This window comes from Aquarana catesbeiana, linkage group LG10 (assembly GCF_042186555.1).
Source record: "Aquarana catesbeiana isolate 2022-GZ linkage group LG10, ASM4218655v1, whole genome shotgun sequence".
Taxonomy (NCBI): Eukaryota; Metazoa; Chordata; class Amphibia; order Anura; family Ranidae; genus Aquarana; species Aquarana catesbeiana.
This window is the reverse complement of record NC_133333.1, coordinates 171906778-171923063: the sequence shown is the minus strand read 5'-3', so window position 1 is coordinate 171923063 and position 16286 is coordinate 171906778. Positions and strand designations below refer to the sequence as shown.

Here is a 16286-nt window from a genome sequence, read left to right as displayed (position 1 = left end):
TGGACCAATAATTGGCCTAGAGAGTTTCATTTTAGGGACAAATCTTGGCCTTAGACCCTTTGGCCTCTCATTCTTTAGTCCTTTTGTTCAGGGAGTAGGTCACATCTCCCTGTCCATTCCTTTTGTATTCAATTGTACTCTCAATCTGGTTCTCTTGGCTCCCCAGAAGCACTGTTCTTATCCTATCAGGAATAGTGCCTTGTTTGACCTTGCGATTAAGATGGCCTTTTATTTGGCTATTGCCTTTGTGAGGAAATGGAATTAGTGGCCTTATCCTGTAAGGAGACTTTATTGGTGTTGGGCAAGGTTGTCTTGAGGCCTAGGGCCTACTTCAGAATGTGGTCTCTTGCCTTGCACCCTAAAGTGGAGCTACACTACTTCTGAGCACCACAAACCAAAAATGTGATTTTAATTATTTTTAATATTGAAAGCAATTTCACCCATCCATCCATGTCTCCATGACATAATTTGCCTAGACCTGGAAACCAGGAACTAACTGAAGAAATGTAAACAAAAATAAAGTTTAGGACCTGAAAGTATGTCTTTTTTATTATTATTAAAGGTACTTTTATATAGCGCTGTCAATTTACACAGCGCTTTACATATACATTGTACATTCACATTGGTCCCTACCCTCAAGGAGCTTACCATCTAAGGTCCCTAACTCATTCGTATACTAGGGCCGGTTTCGACAGAAGCCAATTAACCTACCAACATGTCTTTAGAGTTTTTTACTGGTTTATTTACTAATGCTAGCAACACAAGGATTAAAAATGGTCAATGTTGATAGAGTAAAGCTCCGCTTTTATCAGGTGATTATTCTTATGCCCTGCACCCAAGCATCGTAGTTAAAGTTCCACACACTGGATGTGGTATACACTGTGGGTTTACCTCTCAGCTACTGCTAAGTCTCTGAAAAAGTTTTTAAGGCCTATATTCTGAAGGAATATAGTCCCTGTTGAAGCACATTTTACTGGAGTTATTGCTGCCGTGTGATTTTTAGCATCAGGTATCTGTTTCTTAGATTTCCATCCCACTGGTGATTCAAAGAAGCCAGTGGACAGTACTCCAGAAAATGAATTTTACTGGCAAGTCAAATTTGAAATGGGCTCTTTAGTCTGGTGTTTGGCTGCCTACAAGCCTATGATATTGTCACCCAGTTGGGGCAAAAATAATTGCCGAAGGACATCAATTTCTGGGCTTAGATTTCCCTGTTCAGTGACTGCTTTCCAGTAGAGAGGCCAATGCTGGAGGTAACTTCCCGATGCACAAGTGCACTTTCCCCTGTAACAATTGTAGTACTTTTGGAAGATTTTTTGGCTCAACCATTTAAAAGTTGTGACAGGTATATAAATGAAAGCATTGCAGGGGATTCCTGACACAATGAATGCACATTTTATATGAAAGGTAGATCTCCAGTCAATTTTGAACAATCTAAATCCAATCTCATAAACGCACATGTGGGGCTTGCTGCACGATGGCTACATCTAATTTTGCTTCTTGGAGCAGTAAATGTGTAAAATTCAGATGGGTTAGTGTAATTACAATTTGGGCACCTTGGATATCCAGGGAAAATGGCACTTTTCGTGCAATCTATAGGAAAGATGACTAAGGAGCTGTGACCTGGCCCCTGTGTCTTCTATTCCCTTACGTTGATGCAAGTGAGAATGCACAGCACGCTGTGGAAGCATCATGACATCCTTGAGGTGTTGTCCCTAACCTCAAAAAAATTCTGTGCATGCAGTTGCTATAGTGATTAATCTGACACTGTTCACAATGCCTCACTGCTCACAGATGTAGCTATTGTTACCGCCTGGCATATAGAATAAAACTGTTCAGTAAACCTACAGCTCAGATGTGCCACAGTCCTAGGTCAGGTTAGCTTGATAGTAAAACTGGATGGATTTTTGTACTTTATGCACAACACTGTACAAGTGCTGTACCTTTCAGTTTGAGTTGAAATTGAATTGTGTTGATAACCAGGTGCTGGTTTTCTAATTGGCAAGCTCACCCTGTGGAATAACTTGTTTGTTTGGAGTTTCTCTTGAGAATATTCATTTGACGGCTAGGAATAGGTTCATGAAAACATCAGAAGATCATAATGAGATGCTGTGGTCTATAGGTCTGTCAGTACTGCAGTTTTATAAGCTTACAACTCAAACCTATGCTCATTCCCTGAACTGAGAATGCTGTAAGCTTTTTTTGAGGGGGGTTTTGACCATAAGGCATTTGGTCTCTTATCCGTGTTACCAGCAGTGTGTGTGTGTGTGTATATATGTGTGTTATATATATATATATGTATGTGTATGTATATATATATATATGTGTATATATATATATATATATATATTATTGTACTACACACAAATAACATTGACTCAATTTGGTATTTGAGAATCGGGCAATTGTGTCTGCGTGGGATCCTTCAGTGTTACCAAGCAAGGGAACTCGTTTGCAGCACACTATCTTGCTATAACCACTTTCTTGTGCAACTAGTAGAATTTCTAAATTGTATTTTGTAATCTATAAAATCACATCTTTAACATGAGTGTAATTTCAAAAACTTTTAAATCTAACTGTCTCCAGATTTCTGATTTTTTTCCAAGAAGGCATTTCTTGTTGTTGGAAGAGGGAGTGTCATCACCCTTGTTACTCATGTGTTGTCACACTGTCACATGTGCTTCCAGTGTAGGCTATATTTTGCAGGCGTCAGCCACCATTGTAGTGCTTGGGAAAACCTCCATGAGCAGTGGCATGCAACCACTGCTGGAGTAAATGCATATAGAAAAGACAGAAGTGGCTGGAAGAGGTTGGTGACGATGAGATGTGGTTGTCATCACAAAGCTGCAGAGGATTTTAAAGGATAAGGTCACCTTTGTAGCATGTTACAAAACAGCACCAGCCCACACTTCCCGATTCGCTGCCCCTCTCACCATTACAGCAAGCGGAAACCATATGTGGCCTTGCGGGGATTTGCCCATACAGCCGCATCATTCAGAGTTCTGGGGATGAATGAAGTACAAGTATCATCAGGCACTGCGGCAGATGACTTGTAGTTCTCAATGAACTATAAGAGCTCTGGTGAGGTGTGCTCAGTTTTTTTTTTTACCTGCAAAAAAGATGTGCTTTTTTTTTTTTTTTTTTTTTGAGGAACTTGTCCTTATAAATCAGAAGTAAAGTTGAAAAGAAAAATCTCCCTGCAAGGTTAAATGTGCTAGTATTCAACGCATATTGGCACATTATGAAAAGCTTACTTGAAATCAAGTACTCCAGCGGCGCAGTGTCAACGATGACAGGACTTCTATCTTCACCCGGTCTTCCTTCTGGGTTCGTGGGTTGCGGTCCTTTGAGTGGCCAAACAGCGATGTCATCACTCCCCACGCGCATCATGGTTTTACAGCACAGGGCTCTGAAGGAACGGCACTGGTATAGGGACACTGAATATCTCCTAAACAGTGCAAGTTTAGGAGATATTCCTTGTACCTACAGGTAAGCTTTATTATAAGCTTACCTGTTAGAAGTGAACCATGGGGACTTTACTTCCACTTTAAGGTTCCTTAAGTTTTGATTACATCCCTATTGGACCCTTAGCACCCACTTTTGTTCTAAGGTGTGCATGGGTGTGTTTAGAAGATTCCAGCCTCCACTTCTCTTTACTAAATGCTTAAACCATTCACAGTAGAAGTGCTAAGATAAACACATTTGCTGTGTAAGGTGAAGTTTCACTTAAAGCAGGGTACTTGACTTGGAACTCCAGTGTTTGTGCTTTAGGATTGCTTATCTAGCTGCCTTTTAGGCTGGGTTCACACTTGTGTGATGAGACATCACATGTGATTCACACCGCATTGCTGTGCAGATCACATGCAATGTCTGTGTGCAAAATTAGCCATACAAACTGGCTGAAATCGCATTTGCACCAAAATGGTGCTGGACCCTTTTTTTGGTCCGCATTGGAATCGGATCACTTGGGTGTTCATCTCACAGACTTTGGGCTGCAGGAGAACCATTGCCCGGAGAACTGTGTGTTTCTCAAAGCAGTAATTATTCTAGTCTTGTGTTACAGGACTTGGGAAGCAGCTTCTTGGCGGAAATACCCAACAGGGTACCTGGATTTAAGAAGCTGCTTCCCAAATCCTGAAACACGAGACCAATGGATCTGGCTATAGTAACCCCAAGAACCAGACAACACCAGTCTTTGAGTGAACTAGAATAAGAACTTCTTAGAGAAACACACACTGAATTTTTACAGAAAACCATCAGATAAGGCTACTCCCATTATCTCACACAATGGTCACTTCAGCTAATCCTATCATGACAATGACCACCCCAGACAGTCCGGATCCCCCATAGGACTAACTTCTGCATAAGAAGCCAAAAGCAATTAGTGACCAGCGCTGGATAACTTAGGAACACATTAAAACAGAGTTCTCTGGGCAATGGTTCTCCTGCAGCCCAAAGTCTGACAGTTCACACCTATGCGATCCGATTCCTGCACCATTTGACAGTACGCATTGCGATCTGCGAACATTCAGGTGCGATGTGGGAACGGCACTGAATCGCATGGTTTCTCGCATCGCACCAATGTGAACCGGGACTTACTGATCTTGCAGCATGAACCCTGCAGAACCAGGATTAACGTTTTCATTTTTTTTTTTATTGTTTATAATAGGAAAGTATTTTAGTGTTGTATGTTTTTATTTCTTACACATGTACAGTATTTTTTAATGTCAATTTCATACTACCTTGGTTTTGGAAGGCCGGGACTGTAAAAACTGCATCCATTTACATCCTATTACCTCCTATCCATCATGATTTTATGTATGAAAGGTTTATGTGGCTGGTTCATACCACTTTGTTGTGGCAGTGTGTGCTTGAAGAAAAGTACTGTGTGCAGTATCTTTTTCCAGCTTTGTTACTGCACGCTGGCTGATAGAACTTTTACTGAAATGTCAAAAAAATGAATAGTGCGATGCACCAGGAGGATTGGAGTGTCAGCATTGCCTTCACCGCAGCACACACCAGCTGCTGCATTTGTGTAGCAATGCAGCAACTGGTGCAGCTCCTGGGTATTCTATAACTGCAATGGTCATTTTCTAACAAGATTATAACCTTTAATATAAAGTGATACAGAAGTATGATCGCAGTATAAGCCTATGAAAAAGCTTTTTTAATTTGATGCAAGCTAGTTTCCTAAAAGTCAAAAACTGATCTTAGTGAGCTTCTCAAATGTGTTATTTACTCCAGTGGAATAGAAACTAGATATACCTGTGCTCAGATCCCAATAACGTGTCCACTTCCAATTGCCTAAGGCAATCGAAGTGGGAGCGGGTACCAAAGTTAGGGGCATGCTATATTTTCCTATACTTGCTGCATTTTTAGGGAGCATCATTTTATAGAAAAATGTGCAAGTATTGCATAGGTGATTTTACAATACATTCAGTAACAAATTGACCTACCAGCATGAGCAAACAGGAGTACCAGTGCAGTACCTCTGCAGTCAGAAGACATGCAAACTTCCATGTAGATCGTGCCATGGCTGGGATTTAAACAGGGGACCCCAGTGCTGCAAGCAAATTGGCAAACCACAGTGTATAGCCAAAACTTTAAACCCCTAAATTCTGCTGGGAAGGTTTCCTTTTACTTCTGATCATAGAGACACAGCAAGACATTCAAAGTGTGGCGACCTCCGGTCTTAGTTTTCACTGGAACTTTTGTCCCCATTATAAGATGTCCCCTCATCCCTTGCTCTTGTGAAAACTCTATAATGTAGGATTTTTCTCTTACCTGTCTGTGACACTGGTCACCAGGACAAACTGGTGATTCTCTCCAGCGGTGACACAGACCACAATAAAAGCTTGGCAGAAAGGCTTAACCCTTCCACGCACTATCCAAAATGAGGGGAGGGTGATCTGGGAGATGTCAAAAAAGCAGTTTATCCATGTTTTCGTCACCCCCTTAACCAATCATGGCGGCCGGAGAAGGTGGTACACATGCCACAGTAAAAATTATACACAGAAAAAAATCTGAGCTTCTAAAAATGCCCAAAACAGATCGCATTTGGTCTAAATCAATATTTGTTAACCCTTTCATGACTAAGCCTATTTTTGAAATTTGGTGTTTACAAGTTAAAATCCATATTTGTAGAAAATTACTTAGAACCCCCAAACATTATATATATATTTTTTAGCAGAGAATCTAGAGAATAAAATGGAGATTGTTGCAATATTTTATATCACACGGTATTTGTGCAGCGGTGTTTTAAACGCAAATTTTTGGAAAAGGGACACTTTTATGAATTTTAAAAAATCCAAACAGTAAAGTTACCCCAATTTTTTTCTATAATGTGAAAGATGATGTTGCGCCGAGTAAATAGATACCAAACATGTCACGCTTTATAATTGCACGCACTTGTGGAATGGCGACAAACTATGGTAGCTATGAATTTCCATAGGCGACCCTTTAAATTTTTTTTACGGTTACCAGGTTAGAGTTACAGAGGAGGTCTAGGGCTAGAATTATTGCTCTCGCTCTGACGATCGTGGCAATACCTCACGTGTGATTTGAACACCGTTTACATATACGGGCGCGACTTCTGTATGCGTTTTCTTCGCTGCGCGAGCTCGCGGGGACGGGGGAGCTTTAGAAAAATTATTTTTTATTTATTTTTATACTTCTAAATTGTGTTTAAAAAAAAAAAAAGTGTGTGGTTTTTTTTTTTTTACTTTTATTGTTGTCACAAGGAATGTAAACATCCCTTGTGACAGTAATAGGTGGTGACAGGTACTCTTTATGGAGGGATCGGGGGTCTAAAAGACCCCCGATCCCTCCTCTGCACTTCAAAGTATTCAGATCGCCGAAAACGACGATTCTGAATACTGTGTATTTTTTTTAATTCGGCGCCATTGGCAGCCGAGTAAACGGGAAGTGACGTCATTTCGTTTCCGCGTTTACAATTAGAAGGCTGGAACGAAGCCATTCATGGCTTCGTTCCAGCCCGCCCCCAGAGGCAGCCGATTGGACACCGATTGTATTCTGCATACCTTGGTTGTAACAAGTGGTTATTTGTTACTGTTGCCTTTCTATCATCTTGAACCAATCTGCCCATTCTCTTCTGACATCAACAAGGTATTTTCGTACACACAACAGCTGCTCACTGGAAATTTTCTTTTTGGACCATTCTCTGTAAACCCTAGAGATGGTTGTGTGTGAAAATCCCAGTAGAAATACTCAGACCGGCCCATCTGGCACCAACAACCATGCCACGTTCAAAGTCACTTAGATTCCCTTTCTTCCCCATTCTGATGCTCGGTTTGAACTTCAGCAAGTTGTCTTCCCCAAATCTAGATGCCTAAATGGATTGCGTTGCTGCCATGTGATTGGCTGATTAGAAATGTGCGTTACCCAAGCAATTGAACAGGCGTCCCATTATAAATGTGGGTAGGCCAAAACTAGAAATGGGACACTAAGAGTCGGTTCACACTGAGGCAGCACGACTTGCAAAACGACTTCTATATAGAAGTTAATGCAAGACGCCTCAAGTCGCCCCCAAAGTCGTACAAGAGCCTTTTTGCTAAGTCAGAGCGACTTGCGTCGCTCCGATTAGAACGGTTCCATTGTACAGAACGGAAAGCGACTTGTCAGGCTGCTAAGTCACCTGACAAGTCGTCCCAGTGTGAACCGGCGCTAAGGCTGCTTTCACACTGAGCAGCTTTACAGGCGCTATAGCGCTAAAAATAGCTCCTGTAAAGAGCCTCTCCTCACTCCAGTGTGTAAGCCCGAGTGCTTTCACACTGGAGTGGTGCGCTTGCAGGACAGTAAAAAAGTCCTGCAAGCAGCATCTTTGCAGCTCTGTAGGAGCGATGTATACACACTGCTCCTACAGCGCCCCTGTCCGTTGAAATCAATGGGCAGCACTGCCGGGCAAAGCGCCGCTGTAGCAGCGCTTTGCGGGCGGTTTTAACCTTTTTTCGGCCACTAGTGGGGTTAATAGTGCCGCTAAAATGACGGTAAAGCGCCGCTAAAAATAGCGGCGCTTTACTACCGACGCCCCCCAACTCCACAGTGTGAAAGTAGCCTAAGGCTAAGCATGCTGATTTGTACGGCAGGGAGGGAACACAATCTGTGTAAAACAAGTGAAGAGCATAACTAAGCATAAACCACCATAGTGTAGTATTAATAAAAGTTCTCTAATAGGACAAATACCTATTCACAGGGTATGTGACACAACACACATGGGGATTGCCTAGCAGGGGATAGGAAGAGCATATACAAGCCCTGGCTGAGGGCATGGATGTAACCTGGGAAGCCTGCACTGACAGGCTATGCTCTGCGATTCATAAACCTTGTTGGAATTGATCTTTTCCCGGAGCCTGGCCCTATCACTCCTTGAAGCATGTGCAGTGAAGGTGGCTACCTAATGAAAGAATAAATACTAGTGGTACTAGAAAGTTCAAATGAGCTACCAACCTAATTGCTGTACCACAGGTGCTATTGCAACAATCAGTGCATCATGATAAAAACAGCTGTTCAGTCAGATAAAAAGGCTAATTTAGGACTGGTCCGCACCACGAAAATGTACTCCAGATCTGTTCTAGATGCGTTTTTGATGCCTTCCAGTGTGTTTTTGATGCGTTTCTTGATGCATTCATGTGCTTTTTTTTTTTTTTTTTTTTAACTGTGCTGGGGTCTGATGCTCTCCAATCTGTGTGATGCATTTTACTGCGTTCCGGTGCAGGGAAAATGCAGCATGTTCTACTGTGCTTAAAACAATCAAACGATGATACACACATTTTTTTTGTGTATAGTATAATCTAATTGATATTGATTAATAAAAAAAAAAGTGCCTTCAGCCTTGCAGCAATATTTATGCTACCTGTTGCATTCAGCAGGCAGTACCATTCAAGGGAAATGGGGCTGTGCTGCTACCCTGTGTAATGGTGCCTCAGGCTTTTGAGGATTAGAACAGGCGTCCTAGAGGCAACATATCGCCTCCAATCATCCTGTCATGTTTCTGAGAAGCAATCCACTGCAGATTGCTTTTCAGAGGTTCAGCAATGACAAATGCACGTATACACAAGCCTTTACACTTAAAGTTCAGGATTTGAAAAAACAAACGAATACAAAACGTTATATTCACCTAGGTGAATACAGCTTTGATCCAATGTTGCATCTGTCCCTTGTCTGCTCTGCAGTGAGAAGATAAAACACAGCTGATCGCTCAGTTCTCCCCCTCCACTCTAAGCAGAGAGCTGTGGTATACCATATGGTTGGGATCTTTTCCCAGCCTAGGCCGGCTCTGTGACGTTAGCCGACAGCGGGCTTCAGCTAAAAACACGTCACAGAAGTGCAGAACGACATGCACTCGTGATCCATAGAAGTATGACCAAAATATCTTTGGTCCTACTTCACCTTTACCAGTTCATCTGTCCTCCTTGCAGGAATCGGAAATGCTCACCAAGCCCCTCTTTGACACTTTTTTGGCAAAGGAGCCAGGCTCTGTATGTATTTCTTTTGATGGGTTTTTGCTTGGTAACGTTTTGCCATTTGCCTTGATACTGCAGTAATTGTGATTACATGAGGAACCCACACCCAAGTCTGATTTTACCACACCTTTTCCTCTTTCAACTGCTGTAAGACTAATCTTAACAGAATATCAGAGGCAAATTCATACAAGAAAGTCACTCGAGTTTCCTGTGCTGTTGCCATTATTGTAGGATATAGAACCACTGGGAACTACAAAGTAAAATACAGTTTGCAAACTGGTGTCTTAAAAACAAATAAAGGTTCTGGTCTTAGCATTTTTCTGCATGTATCAGTCTGTGAGTAGAGGCAACACTAGTGCCCGAGGTTTTTTCACCTCCCTGATGGTAAGCTGAAACGAGATGCATTAAGGGACAGTACCGCTTTCTAGCCAGTTTTATTACACCAGCTTGTTACCTAAAGGCATTTCACACTATTAAATGTTTTCGTTTTAACTAGGTATTAGTGTGGTTATATTCCCTGTATAATTTATTTACCTTACCTTGTAATGATGGGCTTTCATGTTGCGGCTACTGTTGGTAGTGTCATGGCTGATCAATTCCTTTTAGGTTTATTATTTCAGCTTCCCTTTCTCTGTCTGCTAAAGACACAGGCAACTTGTTTCAGGTCAAACAGCGTCCAATGCATGCCTCACCATTTCCTCTGTGTTGCATTATAAATATGGGAGCGCTAATGTGATAAAGCTCTCCATAGTGGGCTCCCTTTAACTCCTCTGTCCATTTCAGATTACTGTGTGGTCCTCGCCTGCAGAGTATTAGACTTGAGACCCAGGGATTGTGGGATATGTAGTTTTTCACTGTCGGTTCACACACTACAGAGGTCATACATTAAGCTGGGTAGTGCCATGCGGGGGATGCCCTCTGTTTTTACACAAGCAGAAACTTCTGATGCTGGCTATGCATTATACAATTTTCTTCAAGTTTTCTTTAGATTTAACAAAACCATATATAAAGATGAAACCTAAACCCTTTCAGTTTGTATGCAATCAGGCAGGCCCTTGCACTACACAGTTGAAGGTAAATCTAAAGGAAATTGATTAATATTTTATAGTGTATGGCCAGCCTTGCGCTACTACAGGCTGCATGTACAGGGCAACAAATGGCCCCACAAAGCTACAGGATACATTTAAAGTAATAGCTTTTCTAGCAAGGTGCACTTCCGCTCCTAGTCCTATAATTTATAGGATTTCAAAGGTCCGACTAGAAGTTATTTTCTTGGGAAGATTTAGGCCTAATGTACAGGGGACGCTCAGGCAACCTCTTCTGAATGTTTGTTTTTTCTTGACAGCTTGAAACCGGCGTTTAAAAATGTCCATTTAGCGGCCTTTTACCGCGTTCATGTCTAGGATCGTTTATTTAAGATAACCTCATTAGACCCTCAAATAAAATAGGGCACCTTTAAAAACGCTTATAAACTAAAACACGCCTAAATGCCGGTATTGCTTTTAGGCGTGTCTGAAACGTCAAACATCGGCGTCTGAAACCAGACGAAAAGCCTCTAAACGCAACTGCCTAGAAACGACATTAAATGACCCTGTGTACATGTACACATAAGCTAACATTGGATGAGTTCAGGGGCAGCTGAAAAAAGCATCCGTTTACCAGCAGCAGTATACATGAGGCCTTACAGGTTGTCGTCACAATATTGTAGTGTCCCATAGAAAGCGTATGGCAAGGGATGTCTAATACAGAAATGAAGAGCCAGTTAGTCAACTCTCTTAATCAGTAGCAATTGGGAAATTTTGTTTCCAAGAAGGAGTAGAAAAGGTTGGCTCCTTGCTTTTAAGCCTACACATGGTAGTACTGTATTCTGCTACTAGGTTCACGGAAAGTATAATCTCACATTGTGCCAACACAGCGTTTCTTTGAAGATCCTCTTTAGTACACAGTAATCCTCATGCATGATATTCTTATGAATCTATGCTCCAGCTTTCTGTGGTGCTACTAGTGGCGCTTCTGTTCTCCAATTGGGTGTCTGGGACCTGTTAAATGTTTTGGCCTGAAATGTTTTAGCTGCTTACCTGTTATTAGTAAATCCTAGAAATAAAGCAAGTTAACATTTGACTTCACAGATAGGAGTCATGCTGTGTAAGAATCTGATATATAAAAGTACAGAAATGGCAAATGGCTTTCTATGGTTAATCTTGGGTTGAATTTATTCCTTGTATAGGAACCTGTCCTTTGAGTCTCCATTCACAACACTGCATTGCAGTTCAGTATGTATCTAGAAACAGCGTCTAAATGCACCTAGCCAGCACAGCACACATCTTAGTATACCTTGATGTGCTTCTATTAAGCATCTGTATGTTGTGGTGCACTGCGGTTAAAAAAAAAGTTCTACAGGTGCATTGTACCCTGCTCTGCAGAGGATTATTGGTGTGATGCTGGTTTTGATACCAATAACTATGCTGTGATCTCAAACAATAGAACTTTGTTTCTATTTAATGAATTTCTCCCGTAAGGTGTCCTTGTCTTTATGGAATGCTTATCCAGAGTGATACTGGGAGCGAAAACTAAAGTGCAGAGGCCTGCAGTAGTATTAGCACACACATTTAAAGGCTAAGTTCACCTTTTGCAAAAAAAGTGTGTGTGTGTGTGTGTGTGTGTATATATATATATATATATATATATATATATATATATATATATATATATATATATATATATATATATATATATTTAATTTTTTTTTTTTTTTATTAGGCATTACAAGCTTAATATGGCTTGTCCGCCTGAGGAAACATTTGGCTCTACAGTATTACAGCTGCTGTTGCTCATTAAAAATTTTGAGTAGCATTGAGGGCTTGGCTTATTTTTTTTTTTGTCTTCCCTCCCTTCTTAATATTGCTTGGTACATCCCATAGTAGGCTGACATGAGGAGATCCAGGAGTAAGGAAAATTGTTGTCCATACATAATTTTCCTTTCCTGGATCCTCCCCATGTCAGCCGGAGGATTCCCACCCAGTTTATCCGTCGCGAGGCAGGGTTTTTTTTTTTTTTTTTTTTTTAACACTGGTGTGGGCAGACAGCCACCCTTTTAAAGGCTAGAAAAGAGGTGGTCCTGGAGGGGTCAGAGGGGGCGGAGCTGACCCATAGTAGGCTGACATGGGGAGGATCCATGAAAGGAAAGTTACGGTAAGTATGGACAACAATTTTCCTTAAAAAAAAAAAATATATATATATATATATATATATATATATATATATATATATATATATATATATATATATATATATATATATATATATATATATATCATCCATTCTTGCAGCCAAAACAGTGCATGCATTTAATGTTTTAAGTGAATTGGATCACGGTTGCAATGCACAGGTTCTTGGAGACTATAGCTCAGGTTTGTACCGGGGTATTGTCTTTCAGGTACTGAGCCGGAGGAAAGATCAGTAGACAGTGTATGGTAATCTCTGATGGAGATTGAGCTTGTAGTTCATTTGTTTCAGGGGTTGGCTTGCAAACATGTTACACCCTAAGGCCTCATACACAGGAGAATGTTGTTGTGTTTTTTTTTTTTTTTTTTTTTTTTCTTCCTCCCTTGGATGCCTTTGCTTATCCACAGAAACAAAATAGCAGTGTGCAACTACAACTGCTCTGGCTCCAGTGCCTCTGCACTCCTAGTGAGCAAAGAATGTAATCAGGCCAGCAACTGTCATCTGTAGATATGAGTCTTTATTGGTACATGGTAAAATACAGCAATAAACAACCTAACGTGTTTTGACAATATAGCCTTACTCATATCATACCGTGTGCATGGCTATACAGACTAATGAAAAGGTGCATTTAGAGACTGAAAAAAGTCAAATGCCTGTAAAAGTGGCTTTTTTTTTTTTTTACATCCTGTGTGTATGAGGCCTTAATATAAATATGGGTTTAGCTTTTTGAAAAAGATGGAATTAACATTTCACATATCCAGAAGCTAGGTATCCAGCTCTCCTAAAAGTAGGTGCTTAACATTTTATAGCCTGTTCTGTTGAGGCCCATGTTCCCCAGACTAGAGTCTACATTTTGTGTTAAGTTTTCTGCTGCAGAAAAAAGTTAAAATTGTCTTGGGTTGACTAGGGAAGGGTTAAAATTTGTCACTTTGTATTGCCATCTGATTTGAATTTCACTGCATGAAAATGCATTTCAAGCAGGAATTTTATTTTTTCCTATGAGGCTTATTCATCTCTCTGTTCTACAGTTTGCAACACTCACACAATACACTGAATTTCTCCTAAACCCAAGAACAAAAATATGTAATATTGCAGCTTACTAGTCCTTGGATGTGGTGGTTACATTATTTTTTTTCTTACCTAGGAAAGAACTACAGAACCTCCCCATATCTTCTCCATGGCATGGTGGGAGGTGTCCTGTAGAACCATTCCACAGCTGAGAACTGTTCTTTTTGGCTTCCTATGCTAACCACTATCAGTTCACAGGGGGTTTTGACAGGATCACCAAGTTTTTTGGTTTTGCACTAATAAAACTTTCAGTGTTCTATTTAGCTAAGCAAGCAAATAAAAATATTTGTTTACATATGCTTTAATGTTCTGCCTGATAACTGTCACACTGGGGCAGGAAGTGAGCGGAACCTCCTCAATGAAAATATTACCGTCAAAACCTGACGGGAGTCCTAAAAACAATTTCTGCTCTACAAATGAATGATGATTTGCCCTCACTCCTGTTCTGTCTGACACCCATCATAGGGAGGGGAAGTTGTTATAATGGGACACGGGCAATAATACTAAACCTGGCAGTTCATGTATTGGTTTCATTCATTTAGCCTGCTGTGATGAATGAAAAATGGAAGCAATTCCTTCATCCATACTAATGGATGAATTCTCACCTCCACTGCTTTTGAATTGTTAATCTACAGGCTTGTTTGACTTGTCAAATGGATCGGTGCCATCAGGCCCATGCTACTGCTTGAAGACGAGCATTTTCCATTTAAAGTGTTAGTAAACCCACAACAGTAAAATCAGTCTGTATATGCAGTAAAGCATGCTTGATATACTCACTGTGGAACCTAAGGGGTTAATTCTCTGCATTGTGTAAAAAGGCTGTTCGATCCGGTCTTTTCTGATCATCTCCTTCCACTGACTCCAATATATTTCCTGATATTTACAGAGCCAGGGGACAAGCTGCACATGCTCAGTTTGGTGTATATTGCTAGAGTTTTTTTTTTTTTTTTTGGTAGAGTGCGTGTGATCAGCACAGGGCCAATCGGCACTGTCCAGACAGAGGGTCAGGGGTCCTGCATTCTCATATGATAATCATGGGAGAATGAAAACTCCTACAAGCTTTAACCAAACACTGATAGAAGTTACAAGACTCTTCTAATTGCTCATAAGAAAAGGTATTTGGCAGTTTATATTAAATAATTGCATTTCCATGTTCTGTGGAAGACCAATATAGTGAATTCAGGGTCCTGGGTTTAGTAACACTTAAACTAAAAATTTAGAGCTTTAGTTGACATAAATGTTGAGCTTTAGTTGACATAAATGTGTCATCCTATAGCTACCTGCAAGTTTTAATGAACATGTTGGTTGTCAAGCGTGTATTTCCCCCTCTAATCATAGGCTCGCACTAGCCTGTGCTTTGAAAGGCAGTGGATCACTTGTTAGAGAGCAGCTGCAGGTAGGTGTTCAGGATATGATACTTCAGCCTCCTTAATGTTGTGTTTTTGTTTTGCTTTGTGCTTTTGCTTCCATTTATTATGGAGCAAATAAGCTGCAAATGCAAGGCAAGCATTTTGCTTCTGGTTACGGTGTGACCTTATTCAAGTTATACAGATGGCGCTACTGCTGCATTAAATTTGCTGCGGCATGTGAACGGCCTCCAACAGCTTTGTTCTTTTACTTTAGGTGGGTGGGCAGTAAATCCTCAGCTCGGCCGTCTGTTTTATCTCCATCCCAGCCGCATGTGAGACTGGCCTTGGTATCAGTATATTTTTCCTTGCTTATTGCTCCTGTTTGTCCATCTTCATGTTCTTTTATATACCATAGTCTACACTAAATTCGCTTATGCTTTTCACTGCCTTACATTACAGATCTTGGCTAGAAAAAGATCTAACTACAGTGATCCTTCGGTTACAATGCAAACTCGAACATTTATTACTTTTTTTCCTAGAATTGGTTTTCCAAGCTTTAAAAGTGCAATAAATTTTTTTTAAAGTACATTGCCTACTTTCTGAAGCTTGTATATACTCTATTTCTGTTCAGTGTTTCTATTTTTTTTTTTATTTACATAAGCAATATTGTTAGTGCAAAAATACATTGTTAAATGTACAGCTTGTAAATGCTTCTTTAAGTAAACTGCTGCTCTGCCAAACGAAGCATTAACAGAGGAATATTTTCGTCAACAAGATTAAGGGGATTTGCTCTCAGGTGCATTTTACTAATTGGGTCTGCATTTGACATGAGTGAAGGTAACTGAACGTGGTGGGAAAGAAGCACAGAGGTGAGCATGTTATTGATATGCAAATGGCCTTAAAGACTAGCATTAGAAGTAAATTCAGTACTGGTTTTAGTATTGATGCTGTCCTCCAATGTCAGCCTGAGATTGAAAGGGTCTTGAGATTTATATTTTTGGTAGGACCTATATGTACAAAACTGAATTTGTGTATTGTCTGTTCTGATTTGCCCTAAGCTGTTTTTCAGTTGGGTATTAAGTTGAAGTGAATTTGAGGCAAAAGAGAGGTAAGCTTTAAATAATTCAGACCTACCCAGTAGAAGAGATTTAGTTGGTGTTTA

At 40.5% G+C, this 16286-nt stretch overlaps 1 protein-coding gene across 2 annotated transcripts in view; it reads left to right on the top strand.

The window, feature by feature from the left end:
• GNB1 (G protein subunit beta 1) overlaps window positions 1-16286 on the top strand; it is a 131401-nt gene that overhangs the window by 35589 nt on the left and 79526 nt on the right. The window contains exon 1 of one of the 2 annotated variants that reach the window (XM_073602973.1): window positions 15942-15993. The exons of the other annotated variant lie outside the window; for it this stretch is intronic. The gene's annotated coding sequence lies outside the window, so the exon portion shown is untranslated. Of the gene's footprint in view, window positions 1-15941; window positions 15994-16286 lie in introns of those variants that run through there. 2 annotated transcript variants of the gene reach the window in all.